The sequence below is a fragment of the Rhipicephalus microplus genome, unplaced genomic scaffold, assembly GCF_043290135.1.
Source record: "Rhipicephalus microplus isolate Deutch F79 unplaced genomic scaffold, USDA_Rmic scaffold_12, whole genome shotgun sequence".
Lineage (NCBI taxonomy): Eukaryota > Metazoa > Arthropoda > Arachnida > Ixodida > Ixodidae > Rhipicephalus > Rhipicephalus microplus.
Genome location: NW_027464585.1, coordinates 20,308,879 through 20,334,724, shown reverse-complemented (window position 1 = coordinate 20,334,724; position 25,846 = coordinate 20,308,879). Strand labels below are relative to the sequence as shown.

The 25,846-nt window shown below is 42.3% G+C and overlaps 1 protein-coding gene and 1 long non-coding RNA gene across 6 annotated transcripts in view; both read left to right on the top strand.

Moving 5' to 3' along the window:
• Positions 1 to 25,846, top strand: part of LOC119167801 (beta-hexosaminidase subunit alpha) — a 608,225-nt gene that overhangs the window by 67,071 nt on the left and 515,308 nt on the right. The gene's annotated exons all lie outside the window — the stretch shown is intronic.
• Positions 15,109 to 25,846, top strand: part of LOC142783798 (uncharacterized) — a 37,311-nt gene continuing 26,573 nt past the window's right edge. Inside the window, exon 1 of the long non-coding RNA XR_012888459.1 lies at positions 15,109 to 15,297. This is a non-coding gene — a long non-coding RNA (uncharacterized LOC142783798). The remainder of the gene's footprint in view (positions 15,298 to 25,846) is intronic.

Here is a 25,846-nt window from a genome sequence, read left to right as displayed (position 1 = left end):
CAACGATCTTGTGCATACAAGGTACGTGCTACGCACAGCCCCAATTAAGATTCATGGTGCAACAAAGCCGTCCAGCGCTCCCTTATATCCACATCGGACTTCGCGAAAGCCTGGCTGGTGTAAGTAAGGGTATACCGTTTACGCCTCTGCACTTCTGTACCTTAAGATTTCACAACTCTTTGGCAGTATTCGGCAAGCTTTCTGTAATTGCTATCAATATATCCGCGTGTGGCGCACGTGAATAAATTGCACGATCAGTGCGGCGCACGAGCCGTGCAGCTTGACTGTTTGTTTTCTTGTCCACGCTGCCACCTAAAGTGCGTCACTTTTCAATTTCCTACGCGTTCACACCATGCGCACTTCTGGATATCTAGAATAAATAAGAAAGTTTCTTATGCCTACTATTCTCAAGTCTGAAAAGGCTTAGATGGCATTTCTATTACCGCTGCCAGCACTGCACTGTCATCATTTTGATGAGGGCGACATCTGATGGCCCGTATGGGAAGCTTGCAACATGCCACATGCTTCACATCACGGGGCTGTCAACGACGCAAGACACCGCCGACAAGTGCATCGGGATTCCTGTAGCCCATTAGGCCACCTCGACTACAGTTCCAACAAATTGGTATGGACTTACTTGGGCTCTTCCTGACGTCAGCTGTAGCGAACCAGTGAATCGTCGTAGCTACTGACTGCCTTACTCGCTACGCCGAGACAAAAGCCCTGCGTGAAGGCAGAGCATCCGAAATAACAAAATCATTCCTCGAAAACTTAGTCTTACGACCCGGCATCCCGGAAGTCTTCATCAGAGATAGAGTTGTGGCATTTGCTGTTGACCTAACTGAGGGTATTCAGGCATACAGCGAGATAAGCCACCCCCCGACAACAGCGTACCACTCACAGATCAACGGCCACATCTAGAGGCTCAACAAGCATCGATACGATGCTGTTCAGAGGGAGGCATTACCACGCTCGTTTTCTTAATTTTTCCGTGTTGTATTTGGTTTACGCTCCCAAATACTGTCATCGACGGTCAGCGCCAACCACGACTGATTGTTCTAGAAGCTTCACCGTTATAGTTGAAAAACGATTGAGCACCGTATTTCGAAGAATGTATATAAGCGACCTTGTGGGTTTGCATTTTAGTAGGTCACAAATGTGACAGAAGAATGTTGGCTGGAAGCGTGATAAGTATTTCAGCTTGACAATAGTAACACCAAGAAAAAAAGACACCACGAGCAAGAGCGTGGTCGGCTGCTGTTGCAGACGATGAACCTAGAGTAGCGCAATATTTTGCTGCAGAGTCGCTATAGTTCTCGCGACCGCCGTCCACTGGAATGACCAACTTTATTAGTACAAAGTTAGTTGGAAAGATCCCCGGAAAGACCGGCCGGGTGGCGGTCGCGAGAACTAGTGGCACTACAGTTTGATTTGTCTCCCTCGGCCCCGGGCGTGCGTGTTGTGGTTGGCAGCGGCTATGGCCTCATGGCAAGCAGTTACCGTGAATGCTGTGCTGTATTTACACGTGACTTCTCGTTTTCCTCACACTGCTTAGTATCGTGTACTAAACGTGTTTGCGACGTATGAAGCGTACCGAGGAGAAGCAGATTTATCTACACTTGAGGTACGCCGACTTGCCTTGCGCTGTGCTCCAACAGTGACGACTGCAATGGCGACTCCACTTCACTTAACTTGCTCGTTTGTTTGCTCATTCATTTTTGTAGCGTTAGCTACTCTGGCCTAGCCAAGCCCGTTTTGTGCGGCACATTAAGAGCCATGCTACGCATGCGCAAATTTCAGTGATGTCGCACAGCGTTCGCACCGGAGCTACAGTGTACTAGAAGGGGGCAGTGGAGTGAACGAGGTGGCCGTGCCGCATCTCGGCTGATTCTTCGGTGGGTGACAGTAGCGGCGGCGCTGTAGTCCCATGATACTGAAGATCACAGGAGCGTCTGCATTTGGAGTACGCGTGCTCGAGCGGACGAAAGAGTGTATTTGCTCGTTTTTAGCGCGTTTAATGCGTTTCTGAGTCTTTATCAGTAGACGCACCTGCTACGCATCATGGTGCATATGCAAGCACGCCGAAACTGCGTCGATACATTTACTGTTTCAAGAGCCTGCCGACACACACACACCAAAAAATGTCAATCGTAATTTGTACGGATCCGCCTAGCTTGTTACTCAATCAACACTTTGAGCTGCGTTACTTCTCAAGTGGCTACTGGCGAACTACAAAGAGAGGAGAGGTATCAAAACTGTGAATGAATCATACGCTCGTTTTGTCGGCAGTCTCTACGATATCCAGAGCACAGTGTTCCTCGTATGAGCCTACAAGCGCTCGATTGTTTCACGAGAAATCCGAGTATAAGTGACGTTGTCACAACTTTAATCGGTGACGACACTGTTTTATCATGCCAGCTTCGCAGAAAGTAATTATTGCTTACTGAAAGGCCTAGTACATATTAAAATTATTAAAACAACCCACAAACTTACTAAAATTTGCAAATTTTATATATAGCCTGTATGTTAATCTGCGTAAATTTATTGTAAGCAGTTCTCAATTTGTATCGACTGCCTGAATTGTGCTGTTTTCCAAATATTTTATTAGCGTAATGTCATTGCAAGCGAGCAAATTTATGATGATGTTTTGTAATATAAGCGTAGTTTTATTATTAGGTGTCAAGCGTGTAGGCAGACAGTGGTGCCAAGAATCGTTTTGAGAAGTTTACCTTCTTTGTATATGTACACAGCAAACACTCTCTCTCACACACACACATACACACACACACACACACACACACACACACACACACACACACACATATATATATATATATATATATATATATATATATATATATATATATATATATATATATATATATGCAGAAGAATAATTTCGGTTGCCGCAGGGTTATAAATATGAAAGTAAATGCGCTTTCACATAACAACTGTTTATTGTGCCGACGTTTCGACGGGAACAACGTCTTTTTCAAGGCATAATACTATTTATACATGTTCCGTGTCTTCTTATAGCCTGTCGAGATAGGAGGGAAGGGGTCAAAAGAAAAGGAAAAAAAGGAAAAAAAGAAAGACAAGAGAGAGAGAAAAAAAAGAGACGAAGAAACAGCGAAACACGAGGACAAACATTAAATAAAATATAGAAAATCTAGGAGAAGAAGCAAGACCGACACGGCGTAATTAGAAAGGGGCCGCATCTCAACAGAGTAGGGCAGAGGTAGATGAGCAATGTCATCATTGTCAACAATACCTCCCCCGCACCCACTCTTCCCCAAGTGGGCAGTGAGCCGCCGTTCTTGTGCTTCACCTTTCCGTGTAGTCCGCTGGCGGCTCGTTCCTCTTTGAAGTTTAGCACAAGTTAATGGGGAGGGCTTAACTCCCGAATGCAGAGATGTTAATTCACTCGTACTTGACTCGTTCTTGACTCAAGACAGTCTTGCCGGTCGCCATAAATCGTTCTCGAACTTGCGGATGACTTGAGGGCGACTTGGCTCGGTCGAAGTCAGGACAAGTTTCAAATCAGCTGCGGGGCTAGCTTGAAAGCGACTTCACGCGTCATTCCAACATGGCCACCTCTCGAATGGACGTCGCGTGAAAGGTGGCCGCTTTTGAGTTTGCTTGCCTCGCCATAAGCGTAATATTTTTTTGAGGCGCACTGCCTGCCGAAGATTCTTGGAACCGCTTTACGCGACCAAGTAAATCCGATGGAGTTGTACGACGAGCAACAATTCCACGCTAGGTACAGATTCACGAAGAACGCCATGCGGCAGCTGCTGGGTATGTTGCCGCTCCGTGAAAGTGGGGACAACCGAGGACAGCCTGTGCCTCCAGTGTTACTGCTACTGATGGATCTCGGGTTTTACGGTGCTGGCACATTCCAAACAGTCACCGGCAATCTCATGCGCATTACGTAGTCGACAATTTGCCGTGCAGTAGGAAAAGTTAGGCTACTCGTCGCAAAGCACCTGTGCGCAATGCTGGTGCGCTTTCCGCAGCCGGCAGGACTGTGGGACTTTTATGAAGTGGCTGAGTTCTCTGGTATTAAAGGCTGTGTCGACTACACACACGTGCATATTAATAGCTTCGGTGGGGACGACGCCGAAGTGTGCCGCAACCGCAAAGGCCATTTCTGTTTTTTTCTTAAGCACGATGACAATTGCCGCCTCTTTCAGTACAAAATTGACTCAGTGCTGTGTCTGTGTGCCTCGTCTATCCTTTCGTCCCGTCTAGGGCGCCGTTTCTCGCTCAGAAATGCATCGCTTGTAGCACAACGCTACGTAAAATTCAGCACATATAAAAAAGAGGTGACCCTATCACGGGTTTTTTTATTCGCTTCACCATCATGCAGCGAGACACTGCTGCACCCCGCGAAACAGAATTCTGCTGAGGGCAATGTCCTGACACCCGCTTTTTCTATTGTTTACCAAGCTCAAGCAAAGGATACGAATCAAATTTGTTCCAAGAACTTGTTTTTTTTTCATATATAACTGCAACCTAGCCCACTACAGGCATGCACACAGGCGAACAGAAAAGCAAATACCATGAAAATCGTGTCACCTCGTGAGCCAGGTCAGCACAAATACATGCCTTGGCATTCGATTAAAAAAAAAAAACGACAGAAGAACCCAACGCGATGCTTGTTTCGTCTCCAAACAAGCAACCATGGAGAAACGCCCCGCATTTGGGTGGCGACTAAAACCAGCGGGCAACGAACGCTTTATAGAAGCAACATTGCGCATCGCTGTGGCGGCAGGCACCACGTGCCGCTCGTTAGCCGTAAAATGGCAAGAATATGCTTGTGGCCCTTCGTTTTTATAGTTATTTTAAAACGTATGGCCTTTTTTATGTAATGCACGCCTTACGCAAACAACTTCATTATTACCCTCGTTCGCAGGCGAGCAGCGAGTTTCTGCTTCGAAGCTCGTTCTTGACTTGACCAAGCAAGACAGCCTGAGCATCCATGAAACGCGAAGGCTGACTTGGGCGTTTTGAAGTACACTGCTTGCTTCACGCCGACTTGCTCAAGTTAAGTTGAAGTCGCGAGCCAAGTACCATCTCTGCATTCGGGGGTAAATGCTTCGAGTGCGTGTTGCTGGCGTCGGGAGGAATGAAAAAGCCGGTGATTGAGGCACCGCCATCGATATTCATTATATGCAATGGCTCCTTGTCAGTGAAGGAACAAAATGTGCGTTGAAAATTAGAGAAGGAAAAAAACAGGGGGGGGGGGGGGAGACTGTACGAGATCCGGGACAGTCACCACACAGTGGCGGCTCACTGGGAAGACATGCGCGCATGTATGAAAAAGTTAACGAAACCACCTAGCTGTCAGCTCCTTGTCAGTGAAGGAACAGAATGTGCGTTAAAACATAAAAAAGAAGAAAAAAAAGAAAAGAAAAAGGGAGGGGGGGAAACCGTACGACATTCGGGACCACTTATCTGTGCGTTCTGGCTGTGCTTCATGAGGCAAATCATTTCTATGTTGTCATATGCATAGGCCGAAAGCTTTGTTAGTGGGTAATATTATTGTCGTAATGAAACCGGACTGATTAGAGAGAAGCGTTTGCGTCTTTTAGCGGTCGTAACGCTGACAGAGTGCCTGGATGTTCATTTATTCCGTATTTTATCGTGTTAAATTTGTAGATAAAATAAGATTCCCGTTGTTCCCGTTCTCTGATTGTTAGAAAGTTGTTTTCTAGTAGTGTAACCTTGATGTCATCAAAGCTGTGGTCTTTTAATGTGCAGTGTTTTGAAAGTGGAAGGCCTGGCAGAGATCGTACATGTGCCCGATGGTTCTTGAATCTAATTCGAAACGGAGTATTTGTCTGGCCCACGTATTGCTTGTTACTTACCCCACCTTCCAGGAAGTATATGACGTTGCCTGAGTCACAGTCTAGTGCACCTCTTATCCTGTGCTTAAAATCCAAGTGGGTGCTTTTCGCCACTGTCGTTGTCTGCATGTGTTTGCATACCTTGCATCTGTTTTTTCCGCAAGGCTGACACCGAATTTGAGGTTTCACACCTATCTTTGAATTTATTGAATGATCCTTTATATTTTTCGGCCGTCTGTATACAACACAAGGAGGAGAAGTGAAAAGTTTGGATAGTCGCACGCTCTGTTCCAATATGATAAAGTGTTTTCTTAGGACCTTGTTTATGTTCGGTGGGTTGCTCGTGAAAGTTAGCAAGTTTTTGTTGCGGTGTTGGTCGGCGTTTTTCTGGTGGTTGAGAAGAATCTGGCGGTCCAGATTTTCAGCTTTTTTGATGGCTTCATTGATGATAGCTGGCGGGTATTCTTGATTAAGGAGTACTTTGCGCATATGTGTGCTGTTTTTGTGGAAGTCCTCGGTGCGAGAGCAGATTCGTCAGATTCTGTGTGCTTGGGAATAGGGAATGCTGGTCTTGCAATGTCACGGGTGGCAGCTTTTGAAGTGCAGGTATTGTTGCCTGTCCGTAGGTTTTCTGTATACGTTAGTTACTAACGCACCATCGTCAACTCGAATGAGTACATCAAGAAAGTTTATTTCAGTGTTAGAGTAGGAGTGAGTAAAATAAATGTTGGGGTGTACCTGGTTGAATGCCTGTATCAATTTGAGGAGCTCGTTTTCCGAATGTGTCCAAATTATGAATATATCATCTAGGTACCATTTATAGAGTAATGGTTTGATATTACAAGATGAAAGAAAATTGGACTCTATGTGGTGCATGAATATGTTAGCGTAGTTTGAGGTCATTCTTGTACCCATTGCCGTGCCGCTGATTTGAAGATAGTAATGGTTGCTAAATTCAAAGCTGTTCAAATCAAGTACAAGTCTTGTGAAGATTTCAATTACTTTTTTGCTTGGATAAGTGACAGGGTTGTGTGCGCCATACGATTCAACAAGCGCCCTTACACCATCGTCATGTGGGATATTTGTGTAGAGTGAGCTAAGATCCAATGTTACGAGAAATGCACCATCTGGAATTTTCACGTCTGCTATTTCCCGAAGGAAGTGGTTTGTGTCACGCAAGAAGGACTCATGTGTGGGTGGTATGTCTTTGAATAAAGAATCAATATAACTGGAAATAGGTTCCGTTAACGTTCCCATGCCTGATATAATGGGTCTGCCAGGGTTATTCTCTTTATGAATCTTCGGCAGCATGTAAAAACGACCAGGCGCCGAATGTAACGTAATAGGTGCCTATTTAAGCTTTGAATCAATGGCGCCTTCACGTGTGAGATCCTCTAGGGTTGTTACAATGATCTTTTTGTGCTCCGTGGTAGGGTGAAATTTGAGGTATTTGCAGAATTGTTTGTTATTTAGTTGTCGCTTGCCTTCCTCAATGTAGTCCAATCTATTCAGAACAACAATCACGCCTCCTTTGTCTACCGGTTTAATGACGAGATCTTCGCAGTTGCTCAACGTGAGTAGTGCCTCTTTTTCTCTTTTTGATATGTTATTCATGCTTGGTTTGTGCACCTTGTACGCATGTATAACATCTTTTTGAACCGCATCTATATAGAAATCCAGGTGTCGATCTCTATTGGCGTCTGGGGTCCATTGCCGTTCGATTACCCCACGAAAAAGTGCGTTATCTTTTTAGGGTTTATCAAAAAAATATTCCTCCAATCGTAAATTTCGTGCGAAGTTGTCTAGGTCTTTTAGGAGCGTGAATGCCGTTGCCAGGGCAGAATGTAAGTCCGCGTGATAGTATACTCAATTCTTCTTTGCCAAGTTCTTTGTCGGAAAGGTTAATAACGTTTGGCTCTTTGGGGTGTGGTGGCAAATTTTTTTTAACGTGAGATGTTTTGGTATTTTTTCTGTAAGCAGCAGTGGGTATAGCTTGTGACACATTGTCCCGCGCGAATTTCTTCCTCTTAAGTTTTTCAATTTCCTCCGTTTTTTGTGCTCAAGTACGTCGAGTTCTTTAGCTTCTCACTCCGAAAGAGAAAAGTTATTTCTTAAATACCGCTCCTCGTCTGTCAGTGCGTTTATAGTCTTTCTACAGTGTTCGATGGTGACCTTAGTTAGCTCCTGTGTGGCGTGATCGAGAATTTCGTTCCACCATTTCATTTCCCCTTCGGCAAAATTATGCATCGATGGTGTTAGCGACAAGCGCCGCCCCTTCGGAGCCGTACCCGCCAGTACATATTGTTCGAGGCTTTGCACGTGAAGTTCATGCCATATTCTTTTGTCAACAACTTTTCTAACTTTAAGAAAACTTAGACCCGTTGTATGGCCTAGTTCTATGGACTTCTATACTATTGGGGGGGGGGGGGGCATAGAGGCAGCAGCGTGTCACTTCACTGATCACCAAACCGGCTTTGTGGCAGTAGGAAAGCGATGTGACGTCGAGCAAGAATAACTATGCATGTTCCACATTATACGTACACCTCATCTGTCATTGCAGCAGAAATAATCATGAAAATGAAGCTAATCCTACACAATCTAGACAACCAGAAAAGCTGAAAACATTCAGCTGAACCTCTACTAACGCTACATTTGTCCTGTCATAGCCAAGCTAATCCACTGCAGCAGTTTTGTGCACACGGTTACACAGTGACAGGGGCCAAAATAAAAGCTGCTCTAAGCAACGTGAGGAGCTCGTATATGTAGCTTCTGTTCATTTCGCCCTGCAGTGACTGACTGGCGGACGAACGATAGTAAGGAAATCCCTCCATAGCGTTACACGTAGCCTGAGACAGGATAATTGTGAGAAAATGATCATTATCATTTCATTAATAATATTATTAATAATATCAATAATATATTTATTAATGTTATTATTATTATTATTATTATTATTATTATTATTATTATTATTATTATTATTATTATTATTATTATTATTATTATTATTGTTATTATTATTATTATTATTATTATTATTATTATTATTATTATTCAAACACCTGGTCGATTAGTGGATATGGGAGAGCTGATGCCACCAAATACTATTTACGTATTGCGTGAAACAATTACACAATTCTCACAAACACAGTAATTCGAAAATTTGGACAACGCTTGAGCTTCGCCTTCAACAGTTGACTGCGATAGCGTAACTGGGCAGTGCACGAATTCGCTTCTCAATTACTAGCCTAGCTTCACTATCAATGTATGAATCAACCCCTCCAAGATTGAACGGATGACTGTGCGTGCAACACAGGCGTTAGAAAATTTTCGTAGAATGTCAATGAAAAGTAATATTGTTAAGCGCCAACTACGCCAATCAATGAAGGAACCTCTACGCGTGCTTAAGGGTACACAAGGACTTATGTTTGAACACTGTGGAGCGAGTGGGCCGTTAAAACACCCACTCGTTGCGCATTTCACATGTTTTGGCGGCTTGCGCAATTCTACGCTGCCTACCGCTTGATATTTCATGCGTTAAAAGGATTCCTTCTACTACATGAGCGAAAGAGATGTAAACATAGGGTCTCGCTTTTTTTGGTTAGACACAATATCATTGAGAACTTATACTTGACATTCATAATTTTTCGGTTCGAATCAATTTCGACCATTGGCGTGCTTCTAAAGTATAACACTGATTTCTACGCAGAGAGCCTCGGTTCAATCCGTACTCGAATGAAATTCGTTATTACTTATTTTTTGAGAAGTTTCTTGATTTTTTGTCAAGGACAAGATGATGTTTTCTGGCTGACAACCGTAGAGGCTGACATCCAAGTTTCTGCGAAACTAGCTCTTTAACGTTGTGGCAGTAGAAGCAAACAGTGCAAGAATGTTTAAATATAAGTATAGGTGAATTGAAAGTCGTTTATCCGACAACGTAATTTTAGGGCATGATCGAGGCACACACTCAAAAGTAATGTTCTTAACAAAGGCTCCAAAGAAGCCAATACCTCCCCTCCCCCCTCCAAATACATGGTGCAACTCGAATGCCCAAATAACAGTTTAGAGGAGCCGCCTGAAATAGAAGTGCCAGATAAAAGGCATGTGACGTACAACGCACTCGATACTTAGGGAGCTGCACATCGGTGGCATTCCTTCATTTGTCCAATGTCGCGCTCCCTTCAAAGCAGTGAATATATCTGTTTTTGTTTAGGATGTATTTCCCATATAAACCAACACAATCGTACGTAATCTGTCATCTTATACCAGTTACCATAATTTTTTAGGATTGCTTCATATCGCAGCAGTAGATATTTTTCTCAATCGCAGTGTTCACATTTGTCAACCTTATAGCATGCACATGTCAGTGTCACTTTTTCCGGTACATGGTTGTCTTCAGTAATCCACTCTGAGTGGTCTACATTCGTGGGTACGCTCGCAAAAATCTGAAAAAGTGACAACGTGCAAAAAGTGCCTAGAATCTCTCACAAGTACCTCTGGGCCACCGCGCCCAAACCACACAAAAGTGCTCTCACTCGAGTGAGGTGTTTTCAAGAAGGTTGCCTACATCATCTCTCACACCACCTTTTACATTAAAAGCATTTGGGAAAGCTGTCTAGAGGCATTTCAGGAAAACCACATAGTATGTAATCTGTTTTGGATTGGACTTGAAACTCTTGAGCGGTTGTTATTGCATCTTTTAGGTTGCTCCACTCATAGTGAGAACGTGATGGCTAGAGTAGCAAAGTTATTTTTTGGAATGATAGTATGATTTCTTTTAATTTTTAACAAGAAATTAATTCAGGTGCTTTCTGAAAAGTTGAAAAATGTGAGAAAGAAGTTGAAGTTGTTCTAATACCTCCCACTCTGCTGTGTATTGATAGCTGTTACGAAATCTTGTCTGGTGAATAGTAAAAAGCATGGGTACTGTTTTTTTACAACGTCTTCTTTGTCAAAAGTAGGAAACATGAGTACTGTTTTTGTGGAACATTTTTGTATTGCATTGTGTCAACTTGTTTGAAACATTTAAAGACGTTTTGGGCCATTTTTCTTTGTCTGAGCAAGATCACTCTGGTAAAAAATATAGCGGTCGTCACATAAACTATGCTGAAAATGCTCATTCTCGTAGAACCTCGAGTACTTTGAGGTTAAACGCAGTGTGTACAGATCAAATACAAGCAGAACATCGATTCTCAACCAACTTGCAACAGGCAATGCATCCGGGCCAATCTATACAGGTAACCTTGTGCGTATCCACATAAGCAGTCCACGATTTGACGCGAGAATGTCGACTTGAAGCACAATGAATGGTTAAGTTTGATAATAATGAGCAAGAATGCCACTGTTGGAGACGATGTTATCTTGACGGGCAAAGGCACGACTAAAATAGGGACGGGAAAGAAAAGACAAACTACAGCACTGACACGCAACTAATTTTAATTCCAAAAAAGCGGACTAAATATTATCTAAAAAGCAAAAAAGAGACAAGAAAAAACTATTGCGCAAGCTCAAAGTCACGAACGTGTTCAAAAGATATGTAGAAGATGGAACGTGCAAGCTATCTGCGAGAAATAAAACTTCTGCTACTGATAGTGCTAGGAAAGACTGACTGATACAAATATCACCTTCTAGTGGCGTATAAAAAGCTTCCGTGATTTCTCAAGACTGTCAATCCCTGTGACAATACCTGATTTCATCTTATCAAAATAAGGATTGCAACCACTTCTTTGACAATGAATGGGCAGTTGAGCCGTTGCTTGCTTTTTCATCTGATCACTCCAAAGTTGTAAAAAGTAGCATTAGTGTTGAATGCATTTAGTCTTTATTGTTCAAAGTCTCTTATCACAAAATGCAACAGAGCTTGGTGATGATTGATATATGGGGTTTATCGTTTCGAAACCACCCTATGATTATGAGACACTGTAGTGAAGGGCGCCGGAAATTTTGACTACCAGGGGTGGTTTAACATGCACCTAAATCTGAGCACACCAGTCTACTGAATTTCTGCCTTCATCTAAAATGCAGCCACTGCAGCGAGAATCATATCCCGCGACCTACAGCTCAGCAGTAGAGTACTTCAGCCACTAGACTTACAAATATAATTATTTTATAAATTTCATCCACTTATACGGGGCTTGAAAAGTTTGCCAAAATTTTAAGTGGCACAAATGAAATGGCTTAGAGTATGTGAAATCTGTATTCTAAAGTTGTGATCCAAAAATTACCAGTTGCTTGTTTTAGCATCAAATAAAACGCCAAGCTTTCAAGGACCCTGCATAGTGCAATAGTAAGAATAAGGGCACCTTGAAAAATTAGGTACACGTAAGTATCAGTTCCTACTGTACCCTGACACCACGACATGATACAAGTTTTTCATCACATCCTCATCGGAGCTAAGGATATTGACACATTTTCGCGGTTGGCTCTGTTAGGGACGTACAATCAGCTATTTTGTTTCTTTTGTCCCCGACATCATCAACTCTACCCGTACTCGTGCACGGGGCCAACAGAACCACACTATAGGGTCAACATCACTAGATGCACCAAGCTAAGCTATTATTCTCCGCCTTTCTAATGTTTCACACTTACTCACAGTCATCTCCGTATAATGTATCTGTATAGCAGAGTTAAATGAGCTTTTAAGATTTTTATTTGTACGCCTTTCAATAGACGGAAATTTGTTTTCTAAATATTTCATTCTGCAGCTTCATTAAGCCATCAACCTGTGTCTATTGCAGTCTTGTTGTTAAAACGAAATCAACAGCTAGCTCATAGGTACCGATCTGCTCACAACGTGGCGAGAAGGCATTACTGCTGAAGTTCATTTTATAGAATTCAAGAACAGCATCACCATCGATGGCTCGAGCATCTTTAGAAGCCTTTTTACTACTTTCCGAATCCACATAAACTTCGCTCACTGTTAAAGAGACAAAAAATCATCCCATACACTTGGTTCATGTTTGAATCCAACAATGTACTAGGCTAGCGTATTTCAACTTGCCTACATAGAAAAAAGGGAAACAAAACAGCGGTAAGACAATATAAAGGATTTATCCATTCAAATGTTAGATCATGAAGTGTAAGCACATAGGCGAACTTGTAGACAGAGCAACAAACAACATGAGAGCGGCATGACAAAGTTGGCCCTCACCTATAGAAGCTGAAATCAACGACAACAGCAGCTGTCGATTGTTGTCTGTATGAAGGCAGTAGCACACACTTAAGCGGGCAGGACACATGCTCTAACAAGTTCACCACGTTTCTTTGCTTTTTTTCCTTTCATGGAACCACCAGTATAGCATGTTAATAAAAAGTACATACTATTCAAACTTCATGATACTCACTGATCTCTTATGGATATTCTGGACAACGGGCAATGTATTCTTGATTTCCGCAACTAAGCAACCTAGCAAGGACCACGAGCCAGGGATCATGTCTTGTAATAGTTCATTTCGTTGCATGCTACTTTTGCATTCAAAATGACTCTCATGATATTTGAGCTTCGATTGCACTCACAGCAGATGTGAAACTGAAAATGAGGACAGCAAATTGATGCGATCATAAAGAGATCACAGAAGCTTTTACCGTACAATCTTCAGAATATACCATTCATGGTTCTGGCAAGCAAAGACAATTATTACGTCTTATCCACACCATTTACTCTATCACTATCTTTTCGCAAGATGCGAAGCATATTGAATAACTAGCAACACCAAATGAAAATATTAACATCACAACGCAGCTCATTTATTATTCCTTAAAAGAATTTTTTATTAGGTTAACTTTTTTACAAGAAAAGCACATAGTAGCTTAAACAGAAACATTCCACGCCAGAGATTGTTTCTATCTCGGCTTGCACTACTTAGTAATAATTACTTCATTCATTTTTTAAAGATTAAACTTAATTAAAACCTCCATATATATGCGTAATGACAGGTTATTCCCATTATTGCCCTACTACAACATCCTCCCCCCCCCCCCCCTGCTTTCGCGCTGGGCGCCCAGCTGATGCATAGACGGGAAACAGCTGACTACATCGTCCAGTGGAGGAAAGCTGTCAGTTAGGGCAAAAAAAAAAGCGGTTGCGTCACATGAGCGCGAACGTAACGGCTCCTGACGATAGTTACAGCGCGACAGCAGAACGACGACACGGAGACACGAAGGTCGTCGTTCTGTTCTCGCGCTATAACTATCGTCATGTCATACCAACTATCCCAAGCTGCCACGCTTGTAAGTAAGCGCTCCATGTGCTAATCTAGATTTACAGATGACAATAGTTCCTTCAAAAAGCACTTACATAAGCGGCATCTAGAGTAGCTGACGATACTTTTTCTGGCTCCATACATTCCGCAAAAGATTTTTGATGTATGACTACGCGCCAACAATTGACTGGCCAACACCTCCACAGGCCCATTATTTCAACAGGTGCACGGTACTGACGCAAAAACAAAGAAACCCTGCGCACGTATAAGCACACGCGTGCACACAAACGCACCATGCTATATCAGTCATACATTTGTATTTTGTCGCACAATCATACATGTGCTGTTATGCACTATCTCGTCATTGTGCTGCTATAGCTGAGACTATAGGCGCGCTTCCACCGAGTACGCTACTCCGCCTGTCACAAGTTCGAATCCGAAGTGTAGCAACTTTTTATCAAGTTTTTTTGATGTCACATTGCGGCAGAATTAACCTGACTGCTTAAAATATTTCGTGTTATTTCTTAGAAAAGTAGGCGGAAGAATTTCTGTAGAAATTGTGGAAGGCTGAAGCTGTATTTAAGATGCTGGGCACGTACGTAATTATTGCTTTGATTATTGCACCAGCATGATCTTACCGGCTAAAACTATTGCTAAGAAAATAATCCTGAGCCCCCCGCCCCCCCCCCCCCCCAAAAAAAAATACGGGCAATCCTGGGCGTCCTAATAAAATACAAACTGACTTGCTTTAGTGTCATTTGAAACCGAAACCAACTACACAAAAAGTGACAACATGTTAAAATATTGATAGCGTTTTATGCTTGGTACAGCTTTATTTATGCTTTGGAGTTCCGGTTCTTTCTATTGAAACAGCAAAGTTGATAGGCCAAGAAGATTTACTGCTAGTATATCTTTTTTTAGCAATGCAACATCCACTTCTACGGCTTTGTTAGCAACACTAGCGTGTTTTCTTTCTATTGCTTTTCACGAAGAATCTTGCGTGCGTGAATGATCACTCGCATGTCAATTGTTGCTGAGACGCAGTTTTTATACTTAATGTAGCTGTTTGACAAAGGTCCACAAGGTTATAAGTGCGAAGAGCGTGTGGTTGTAGTTGCCAACTTAGTGTGGCAATGGAGCCGCAAGGACGCTGACGACTTTACTCCTGGAGATGCCTACAGTACTTACAGAGAGCACCGATGAGAATACAGGCTGCCGCTAAGCCACCGTAATTCTGCATACAACAGGTGAAGTAAAATTTCTAATTCTTTCTTGCATGGCCCGCGTATTGTCTGCGTATGTTTAATTTCTTTTCTCGCTAGCCTCATCCAAGAAGAGCATTCCCGCCCCCGTACTTGCGATGTGATCAACCACACTGCGTTTAACGAACTAGGTCAAGTCTGAGAGCGCTTGCTGACTGCTAGCTACTTGTAACCTGCGTAAAGGATACCGTACGCAAAGCTTGCAGGTGTAGCTTTGCGAGCGTCATGTGAAAGGGGCCTGCGGGAGGTTGGCCCAGAACGCACGCGCAACGCAAATGCGAAGCTTTGCGTGCGCTGTACTTAAACTGCATATGCAGCAATATGTGCTCACGCCAAGCTGCCATCGACGCGAGAGAGGCATGTGAGAAGATGCTATGCTTTTGCGCAGTGTGCAAATTTATGGAACCAGGATTTGCGAGGATATTTTTTTTAAATCGCAGTGAACCTACGATTGTATTTAGGTGACTTGTCAAAACCGCAGCTATTGGTCACATGTTTTGTCCCAAATGAAGTCAACGTGGCAGGCACAAGCGACTGATGATTATTGCTGAATTATTTTCAAGTGCTGCAGCCTAATGAAGTACTATTACAGGAGTTGACTACATAATTACAATAGAAAAGAATAACGACAACATCACAAGTTGTTCAACAAAACAAATATCATATCATCCTAAGCATAATTTGGTATAAAACAAAAGAAATAACTCATATAGGTCATTCAAGTAAACAATCATGCTCAGAAAGAAACAGTATTCGAAAATATTAGTACATGCGAAAATGGCCTCAAGATAGTGCCTATGTTTGATTGGAACAACACAAGCATACGCGCTATATTTATCATTAGATAGCGAACATATGTTCTTCAATGCGCAGCACCACAGTGCTCATGCTTCAGGAAAATTTTGAAACAAGCATGCGACCTGCGAAGCCCGAAGCTTACCACCTTTTAGTTTCTTTTAGTACCACTCATACATTTCTTTTGCTCCGAGTGAATTTAAATATTTTCAAGGGTTTGTTAATTAGTAGTTATGTCTGCTAATGAAGTGTTTCCACCTCACATGTGCAAGCTGCCCTGTGTCGACACCACCCGCTAATGTGCTCCTTGTGTCACTGATCATTGACGCCTCATCTCTAGACGCTATCACTATTGCCTAATCCTCTCAAACAACATGATCAGCGCATGCCAGTCAAGAAAAACGATATCAGGACTCTCACTGTCACTGTCATGCCTCTTTTACGCATACTAATAATGCTATCTGGGTTTTTTTCTGGTTTTTTTATGTATGTTATGCGTTCGTTTTGTCTGTTTTATTGTGAAATGTAGCACACGTTTCTTTCCACCCTGCTACGACCCCTTGACTGGGGTCAGCAGTATTGTAAATAAATGCTTAGTTGGACCTTAAAGTACTCCTATTTTACTATGCATATTAATTTCAAAATTTCGCAGCGGGAGCTACATTTACTATATTATCGCCTTTCTGCTGCATTCGGTGGTTGCACCACTCGCCGCATCATCTGGCATGCGACAGAGGAGTAGCAAACCCCATTGCAACTGCATTTGCAATTGAAAGTCAACATTGTGTGTGCGTGTTCAACTCTATTGTGCTGTTTAGACTTAAGAGAGGAGGGGCTGGCGTTGCATTGTAAATTTAAAAGGGGCAGCTCGGTCAGAATCGTCAGCAGATATAAAAATGGAGTAGGAGCCATGGCATTAAAGGAACAATGGATGTCGGAACGAGACCAAAAAGAGGCTGCGAGCTAAGGACACAGATGAAGAATGGGCCACAGGCCTTGAAAATCATAGCTTTGCAGAGTCAATTTGAAAACAAAAGACACATTTAGTGGGTATACATAGCTGCTCTGTTGATGCAGCTTGCGAATCATTTCCTATGGCAGGCATTGTTCGCAAAGCTGCTCCGGAGTCTAGCAAAATTGTTTCAATAAGAATAACTGTACCTCTCGCTACACACACTAACGCATAACTGAATAAAGCCACAGCCAATTTTTTTTAGAGTGGCATTCCATTCCAAGTCAAACAGCGTATTTGGGACCATCACGAATTTGGCTGAAAAAAATTTCCACATCTTCCTTGAAGTTCAACACTTGCCCTGCTTGCTTAACAAGACTGTGCTATCGCTCATTGACAGTGGCTCACCTGGGAACAGCTATCGCTATAAGTAAGGTCTTTTTTTTTTCAAGCCTTGACCACACCCAAGTAACGCAGAATGTTATCCCAACGTTGAATGAAAGCACCCGGTTGTCAGTCAGCAACGTTGCGTAAAAGCCATAAGGTCCTCTTTTTTAATGAAATGATAACGTTGCTTGTAATATTCAGGATAATATAGCAACATCCAGGATAACATTTTCAACATCAAGGCATTGTTTTCGCAACATACCGGCAACGTAGTATCAACATTGGTGCGTGACGTGTTGACTTTCATGCAACGTGCACAGAAAATACATACTACTGTGTGCGCATTATTGATAAAAGGCATCATGACTTCCATTGTTATAAGGGTTGCAGTGCAAGCACAAAAGTGCTGGAAGAAACGCAAACAGAAGGTGAGGAATAGACGCCACAGCAGACAACTTGTGTTGTCCTGTTTGCCTACCAATCGTCGCCTTCTGTTTGCCTTTCTTCCAGCACTCTCGAGCTTGCCCTGCAGCCCCTATTACAATGAAGTTTAACCAACTAGTCCAAAAAGCCGCTCTTCCGCATCTTGACTTGTTACGGAGACCGCCCTGGAGCTTTTGGCCAGGAAAAAAGCTCTGATATGGTGTGAAAAATTGCATAATTATTGCACATGCAGAAAAACTCTCCTAATAGCTATTTATTAACGCATATGTACGTGCAAAAACAAGTAGTGTTAGAACAGCCAAACTATAAAATGTTAGAACACACTTGTGCGTGCCGTTAAGACCCAGAACAGACTTTTTAAGTCTTAAAGCTTGCAACGCATGTGATGTGCATGCTGCATTTTTGTTAGAGCATTGAAAAATGTGGCTTTGCTCTGTGTAAGCTATGACTACACTAGAAGAACATGTGTTGAGAGTGGAGTATTTTCATGTTCAGAATTGTAGTAACCATGAGGACTGGTAGTCCCACCGCTTAGGCAGTAAAGAACATGCCGAAGAGCTTGAATGCTATATGAAAGAAAAAAAAGAAGGCATTCATTTACGAAGATTACTCAGTTTTTATTTATTTGTCATTGTCACAGAGCAAGACGAGAATGGGAGTGTTACAAACACATTTTAAGCATTGAATACTAAATATAAACAAGACACGTTGCAAGTTTTTTCATAATATGTCAACTTTTGGGTCGTAAAGAAACATGTACAGATGCAAAATGGAACACATCTTGTTTATACAACCTTACGAAAAGTTTTACGAAAAAAGGTTTTATTTATAGTATTTACAATATCAATGGATTGGGGCGTAGACGAGGAAGAAGAGGCTGACGAAACTTTGTGTCAAATACATAAAAGGCGTCACCTTTATGTCAGACTTGCCAAAAAATGGAAACGATAGATCACTTCTTTTTGTTCTGTCGCCGGTATTCTCATCAGCGGAAAAGATACCTGGTAGCTCCACTTGAAAAATTGGGATTAGAATTAAATGTGGCAGTAATTTTGTCGTTTGGCAGCATTAAATTCGGTTATAGCCACAGGGACGTCTGCTCTGCGGTATTTGAATACATAATTGAAACAAAGCGATTGCCATGTTAATCTGCCTATATATGTATGTATATATGTGTGTGTGTGTGTGTGTGTATGTATATATATATATATGTGTGTGTGTATGTATGTGTATATGTGTATATGTATGTATATATATATATAGACCCGCCATTACCTCTGTCTCAAATCGCATCTGATGGCCTGCATCGCTCCCTGCTCAGATATACTCCTTTTTCGATTTTCGGCTTTCCTTTCTATATTTTTCTAGCCCAAAATTATGTTTTCTTTGAAAAACCATTAGCCTTTTAGTTAAGATCCTGCCGCCCGGTTCTTGGCCGATCCCCCTTTGTGGGTGTGCGCCAGAGTGTCAAGGATCATCATCATCATCATCAACATAGGAGGACACGAATAGTATAGACAGTCATTGCAATGTTGATAATGTTCTAACAGTGAGGCATGCGTTTTATATAATGAAAGGATGCCACTACTGTTGGCTGTCTGTGTCACGATTTCATCAACAGAGACAATACAGCGACGTTGAAATACTGGCACATTCCACTGAGATACAGCTTGTTTTGACGGAGCTTAAGGGGAGATGCGGGTCGGAAAACGCGAGTTTTTGTTTCGAAATTGCCGATTTTTCATTTTTGCCTGTTTTGATAAGATTAGCACCTCTACTGTTATGGAAAAACATACAGGTCAAGACTTAACTGTATAATAAATGCTTTAAAATTGCATCTAAAGTGCACAAGATGCCTGTTAAAAAGTCCAAAGTTGGCAGTCTTCGAGCACCTTACGGCCAATAATGCGCCACCACTAGCCATATTGATCGCATAAACCAAAGAGTCGAGCCTCACTCTTCAAACAACAAAACTTTCCCTCGCTGATGCAGCGCTAGAAATAATAAAAAAATGGCAGCATGTCCACGGATTGAACAATGGAGAGTGGGGCGAAGTATTCGTCCGTTCATTCGTTCTAGCTTCCGTCTGTCCGTTCGTCCGTCTGTGTGACCGTCTATGCGTCCATCCACACGGCCACGCGTGCGTCTGTTCGTGCGTCCGTCTCTGCATTCGTCCATGCATTCGCCCCTGCTTCCGTTCATGCGTCCATCCATGCATCTGTCTGTGTGTCCGTTCGTCCATCTATTCAACACTCCAAATACCACCATCTCGCAACTTTTCATCATATATTCCCCATATAGAAGCACCGTCATCCAGTGGACATTTCAAGGACTGAAGGAGAGGTGGCGCACGCATACTTTCTTACGGCTTGCACTTCGGGTCTACTTCCCACCTTTAACCACCACGAGTTCATGGTATATACTAGTTCACTATATTCATGGCACTGCGGCCCAACGCTCGCTAAACCTTTCTAAAACCAAGGAGGTTACGCCCAGCGAGTATAACGTAGCAACCTTTTCCTGTCAGATAGTGCTCAATGTACATGCCAATGGCTGCTAATGGGAAATGAGAGACAGGAGATGTCGGCTTTTACTTTCTTACGGCTTTCTCTTCGTATCTACTTCCCACCTTTTACCACCTCGAGTTCATGGTATATACTAGTTCATTGTATTCATGGCACTGCGGCTCAACGCTCGCTAAACCTTTCTAAAACTAAGGAGTTTACACCCAGCGAGTATAACGTAGCAACCCTTTTTTGTCAGATAGTGCTCAATGTACATGCCAATGGCTGCTAATGGTGATTGCAGCGTGCGCGTTAACTAAAAGCCAAACGCTCCTGTCTCTCGTTCCCCATTAGAAGCCAATGGCATGTACATTGAGCACTATTTTTTTATTGTTCGACAACGGACAGAAGAAATCTCTCACCGGCACCACCTTTTAGGTCAAAATGTTATACTTGTTACACACTATAACGGCTACGAGGGACGAACGGGTGCTGCCATAAGGAGCTGCGCCCCTAAAAGAAGCACGCTGCTGCGCGTTTTCCGAGCGCTGCGTCTGGCTTATCACGTGGTACGGATCGGGAGACCGCCATCGGCCGCTGCGCGCCTGTATGTGCCTATTTGCGGGGTCCATGTCTTGTCGAGCAGCACAGTTGAACAAAGATTTTCTCGTGTTATTATCTCCGTTATGAATGAAAAAAAAGTCAATGCTTGGAAGTGAAAGCCGTTTTGCGGTGCGCTCTGTAGGAATATTCTATGAGCAGCTGGTCCGATTTGCGGCAGTTGTTGGCTAGCAAAAGATAGTTCATCAAACTCATTCACACACGTCAGCCGAAAAGTTCATGATGTGGCAACGAAAGACGTCAGCGCCAGTGTTGTGAAGTCGAAAGAGCTCGCAGTGAGGGAACTTAGCAGGGACGATATTGCAATACGACGGTTTGTGGCACAAACTGGCCGCATAATGGCATGACACTGGACTTAGTTTCGATCTCGCAGTCCTGTCGAACTTCTTTCTAGCTTGCAGTTGGCACATGGCTCTGCCAGATGGAGTGAAAGTTTGGCAAGCGTTTCATGGCCCTGTCTGTAAGCGAAACGTCTGTGAGGATTCGGCTCGAAAAAGCCGAGAGGGACAAAGTTATGGTGCTGGCGTATTCTAGCGGCAGTGGCCACTACAGGAATAATTGTTCTTTTTTGTTGTCAAATTTATTCAGATTTATTGATATTTTTAATCAATAAAAACTCAATTTTAACTTTGATACTTGTTTTCCTCAATGAAAATTTTTTCAGTGTGCCCCTCCCTCTTCGCGCACTTCTAGCGCACGGATCTGCATGAAATTTTGCCCAAATATTTTTCCAAAGTATGACAAATACAATTATCTAGCTTACGTTTCAATAGGTTATTGTATAATAAAAACGGTATGTAAACCTTTACTATGATATGTCAAATATGGACTTTTCATGTCTATTAATTTTTATGACTATTACAAACTTTGTATGTGCTTCGTAATTCGTTATTTGCATTTTACACTTTACTTTAAATATTATGAACTAATAAATGTAAAAATTATGGTAGTTCAGGGGTGAAAAGAGAGGGGCAAGAGGGTTAAGGTTTTCACTTTGTCATGTTGCAGAGCTAAAAGTATGCAACTTCCAAGAAGACTAATTATATATTTGAAACCAGCCAAAATGTTCCATAAACACCTCAAGTTTTGTTGCTCTAGGGTGAATATTTAAAAAAGTGTGTTCGAGTAGCATCTCCCCTAAAAGGTTCAATAGAAAACCCATTTTTACCAAAACAAAAAAAACCTGCCGATATCTGTGTAGCAAAACATGTTGCACATCAAAAGAAGGTTCTTATCAGTTTTAGAGCAACTGAACTTTATGAGTACTGGCTGGCAAGCATTCAGTAAAAAGCGACTCATTATTTGTGACCCCTTGATTACATAAAAATAGGCCTTTGAAATTCAAGGTAGCCGACACCCGGTCAGAAGAAGCAAAATGTGATTAGTGGACCAACTGCTCAGCGTAATTCGCACAGGACAGTGACCTCCCAGCCACAACCAAGCGAAAAATATCGATAACGTAACGAATACACAAGGGTGCAACTATTGTCTGTTCAGTTCATTAACAAGTTCTTGTCCTTTTGTTCATTGGACCATAAATAATGAAACTGCCTTGAAACAAATGTTTTTGTTCATGCAGTTCATATTTTATTATTTGTATCTGGAGGTGAGCTCATGTTATCTTTCGAATGTTAAGAGCTGCTCTGCGTGATTGTCTAGTATTTTTCAATTATACTCTTGTCGCGTTCTGCATGCTACTAATTTAAGACTTTCAAATTTGTTGGTTCTTCAATGAATGCAGCTTCGAAGTTGATTCTTTGTAGCAAGTGGTTAGGCGCATTTTAGGAACAGTTGCAAAGTACTCTCACTGGTTTTTGGAAGTCTTTAGGGAGGAAGTTCATTTTTTGATGTAATTCGGAAGGAGTATTCTTACTGGGTAGCCTCTTTCTCACAAGAATATAACACTATATATGTTCAACTAAGGATTTACATGCAATCATACTGGTGGGCACAAGAACAGCAGCAGGCACAGGAAATGCAATTTTTTTAGAGTAGAATGACAAATGGACACCAACCTGCATCACCGTCATAGAAGCAACTAACAGCCATACTGCCAATACAGTTCACATGCCCAGTGGAGTTCACTTATGCAAACTGAGCAGCAAATTGAAGTTACCAGTCTTTACACGAGATTGCCAATGTGGTTCAACTTGAGTGAACAAGCTTGCCAGGTCAGGGTGCGTCCAAGAGAGGTACACTGTCGACAATGTCCACAAACAGAAAATCCAAGATGGTGGCTCTGACGGCCGTAGAACAAGTCATGAAACGAGACGATTGGTTGGCAATGAGAGCCTGTACTATGAAGGTGAAGTGATTATACGAATACCAGTAGCTTATCAAGCAAACAAATAATTCAATGAGAACACTTCTCCAAAAATGCAGACAACGAGCTAAGATGTGTCTGCTACAAGATGTATTGAAATGAAAAGATATGAAGGGTAACAAGATGACCGTTGACATAGATGCCTATACTGCTATGGGAGAACGTATCAAAACACCTAAGATGAAGGAGGAGATTGGAGTATCTGCCATGGATCGTATCACGTGGTGGTGCTCACATGCGTAGAAAATAGCAGAGGCTTTTATAAAGAACACCGTCCAATTGATGCGGCTGTGCGTGAGAGAACCAGATGGTGTTCATATCGCCAAGTCCGAATGAAATTTGATGCACTCATCAAAGAGTAGCGTTGCATTATCAGATTTCTGACAGCATCCGGTGTCAAATTGGCCACGATTCAGCACCTACGATTTCCATGCCAATCAAAAACATGATAGAGAAACGCTTCAACTCAGACGACAAACTCGGGAACATCTTGGAACAATGTGTCTTGTCACGACCACAAGAAGTATGGGAAGAGGGGGTTCTCGCTTAGTTTATTACTGGGATCGTTGTCATCAGGTACATAGTTTATACTTAGACTAAAATTCTCATTTAGACTCCCAGTCCCTGCTTGCCTCGTCGCTGACTACTTAGTTGTTGTCCTCAAACAGTGCGCAATTCTTGGTGCTATCAAGAGCACTGGATATGCCGCACTTTTTAAAAGAGCGCATAGTCAGAGTTCCTTCAATGTCGTCCGACGCTGCAGCAGCGACGCTCATTTTTTTTCATGCACTCCAAAGTCTCGTCTGGCTTGAACGTTGGATCAAATCTACGAAGTTAAGACTACTTTTCTTTTATAAGCGGCGTTTGTCGACACCGCCTGTTTGGCACCACTGAGCTAAGCCACACACAGACAATTTGAAGAGCGACTCGAAATGCCAAACGGTTCGGCTCAAAGCTCACCAGAGACATCAAAATGGAGACCTGAAGTGTGTACTTAAGCAAGGTGTTGGCTCAGCTACTAATCGATACAACGCCGTCTAGGTGGCGCTAGATTTGCACCACTTTTCTCAATGAAAAATAGCGCGTTTCTAAATATCCTCGGGTCAAAACCTACCCTGGGCTTTGAAAGAAAGAATTTTGAAGAAAAAAAACAATTGGACTTGATTCGAAATAATCTGGTGTATTTATTTTTCATTTTGTTTTCAAATGATCGATTCTATGAAAGCTGTGCCATGACTGACACAAAGCTATGTAACAATCTAGCAGTAGAAAAACACAGCAGTGAGAAAACTTGAATAGTGCAGACACAAAATTTGTGAAGCTCTATCTTGTGCTCAACCATTGCCTCTTTACTGATAAATGAAAGCAAAGAATCGACATTCGAAGTTTACTCACATTCTTATTTCAGCTTTAGCTCAAACACACTAAGTCTACCTAGTTGTATTTAGAGTGGCAATGTTCGTTGAGTTAACATATATGATCCACAAAACAAGTGCTAGAGGTTTAAAATTGCCATATAATATGGTGCTTACCAAGCATATGGCTCTCACAGCGTACTGTTCCTTTTTGTCACCCCTCATCAGCTGCATTGGTGGCAAACTAAGATTAAATTCGGCATCACATTTTCGTCTTCCAGCATTTGCATATGTACCTAAAACAAAATAAAAACATTTCAATCAAAACGTCAAAATAAAATTAGCAGGTTCTTTGGTATACTACCGTATGAAGCACAGTAATAAATAAGAAGTCGATGCAAAACTGTTGCAAAATACGGGTGAATTCAAGAATAACAATATAGAATCAGACCTTACACAGCAAAATATAACAAAATCTACAAAGAGGTTTCGCCAAATCTGTGGCTGACATCCTCAGTATGCCCTGGCATCAAATAAGCAGAGATCACGCACTTTACTGCTTGTGTCGCATGTCTCTACACATCAAGTATGCGGCCGTGGTGTTTGTTGCATGCCAACTTGTCGCAATGAATGAATCATGACTCGAGAAGATTTTCCTTCACCAACTTTTGTTCCCGAGCCAGCGTCGTTTGAGTACTGAAGAGTAAGGCGTGCCCCGTTGTCCAGCAGTATTCGAAGAGTTCCGTCTTGAAATGCGTGGCATGCGCGACTTTTGCAATGTCCCCTTTGTGCTCCTGTAGCCTTGTTGGCCGCTTACTGCCTCTTCAACTGATGCATGTGGTGTTGCATTCATCACTGTTTGTTCTGATGAGAGTTTGCAGTCATATAAGATGATAAATGTGGTTATTGCATTGAAACAAAGTCATTATTTGAGAATATTTATCTAGGACACATAGAAACACATGCAAAGGAAACAAGCAGTGTGCCACGAGAAATAACAACATGAATTGTTTCTATACCGTATGTTGAGGGTTCGTCAGACTCTGTTCGAAAAGCGCTTCGTCCGCTGGGCATTAAAACTATTTTCAAGCCTCATTGTACCTTGGAAAACGTGTTCACTGAGCCCAAACACCGCACCCCTCAAAGCAGGATC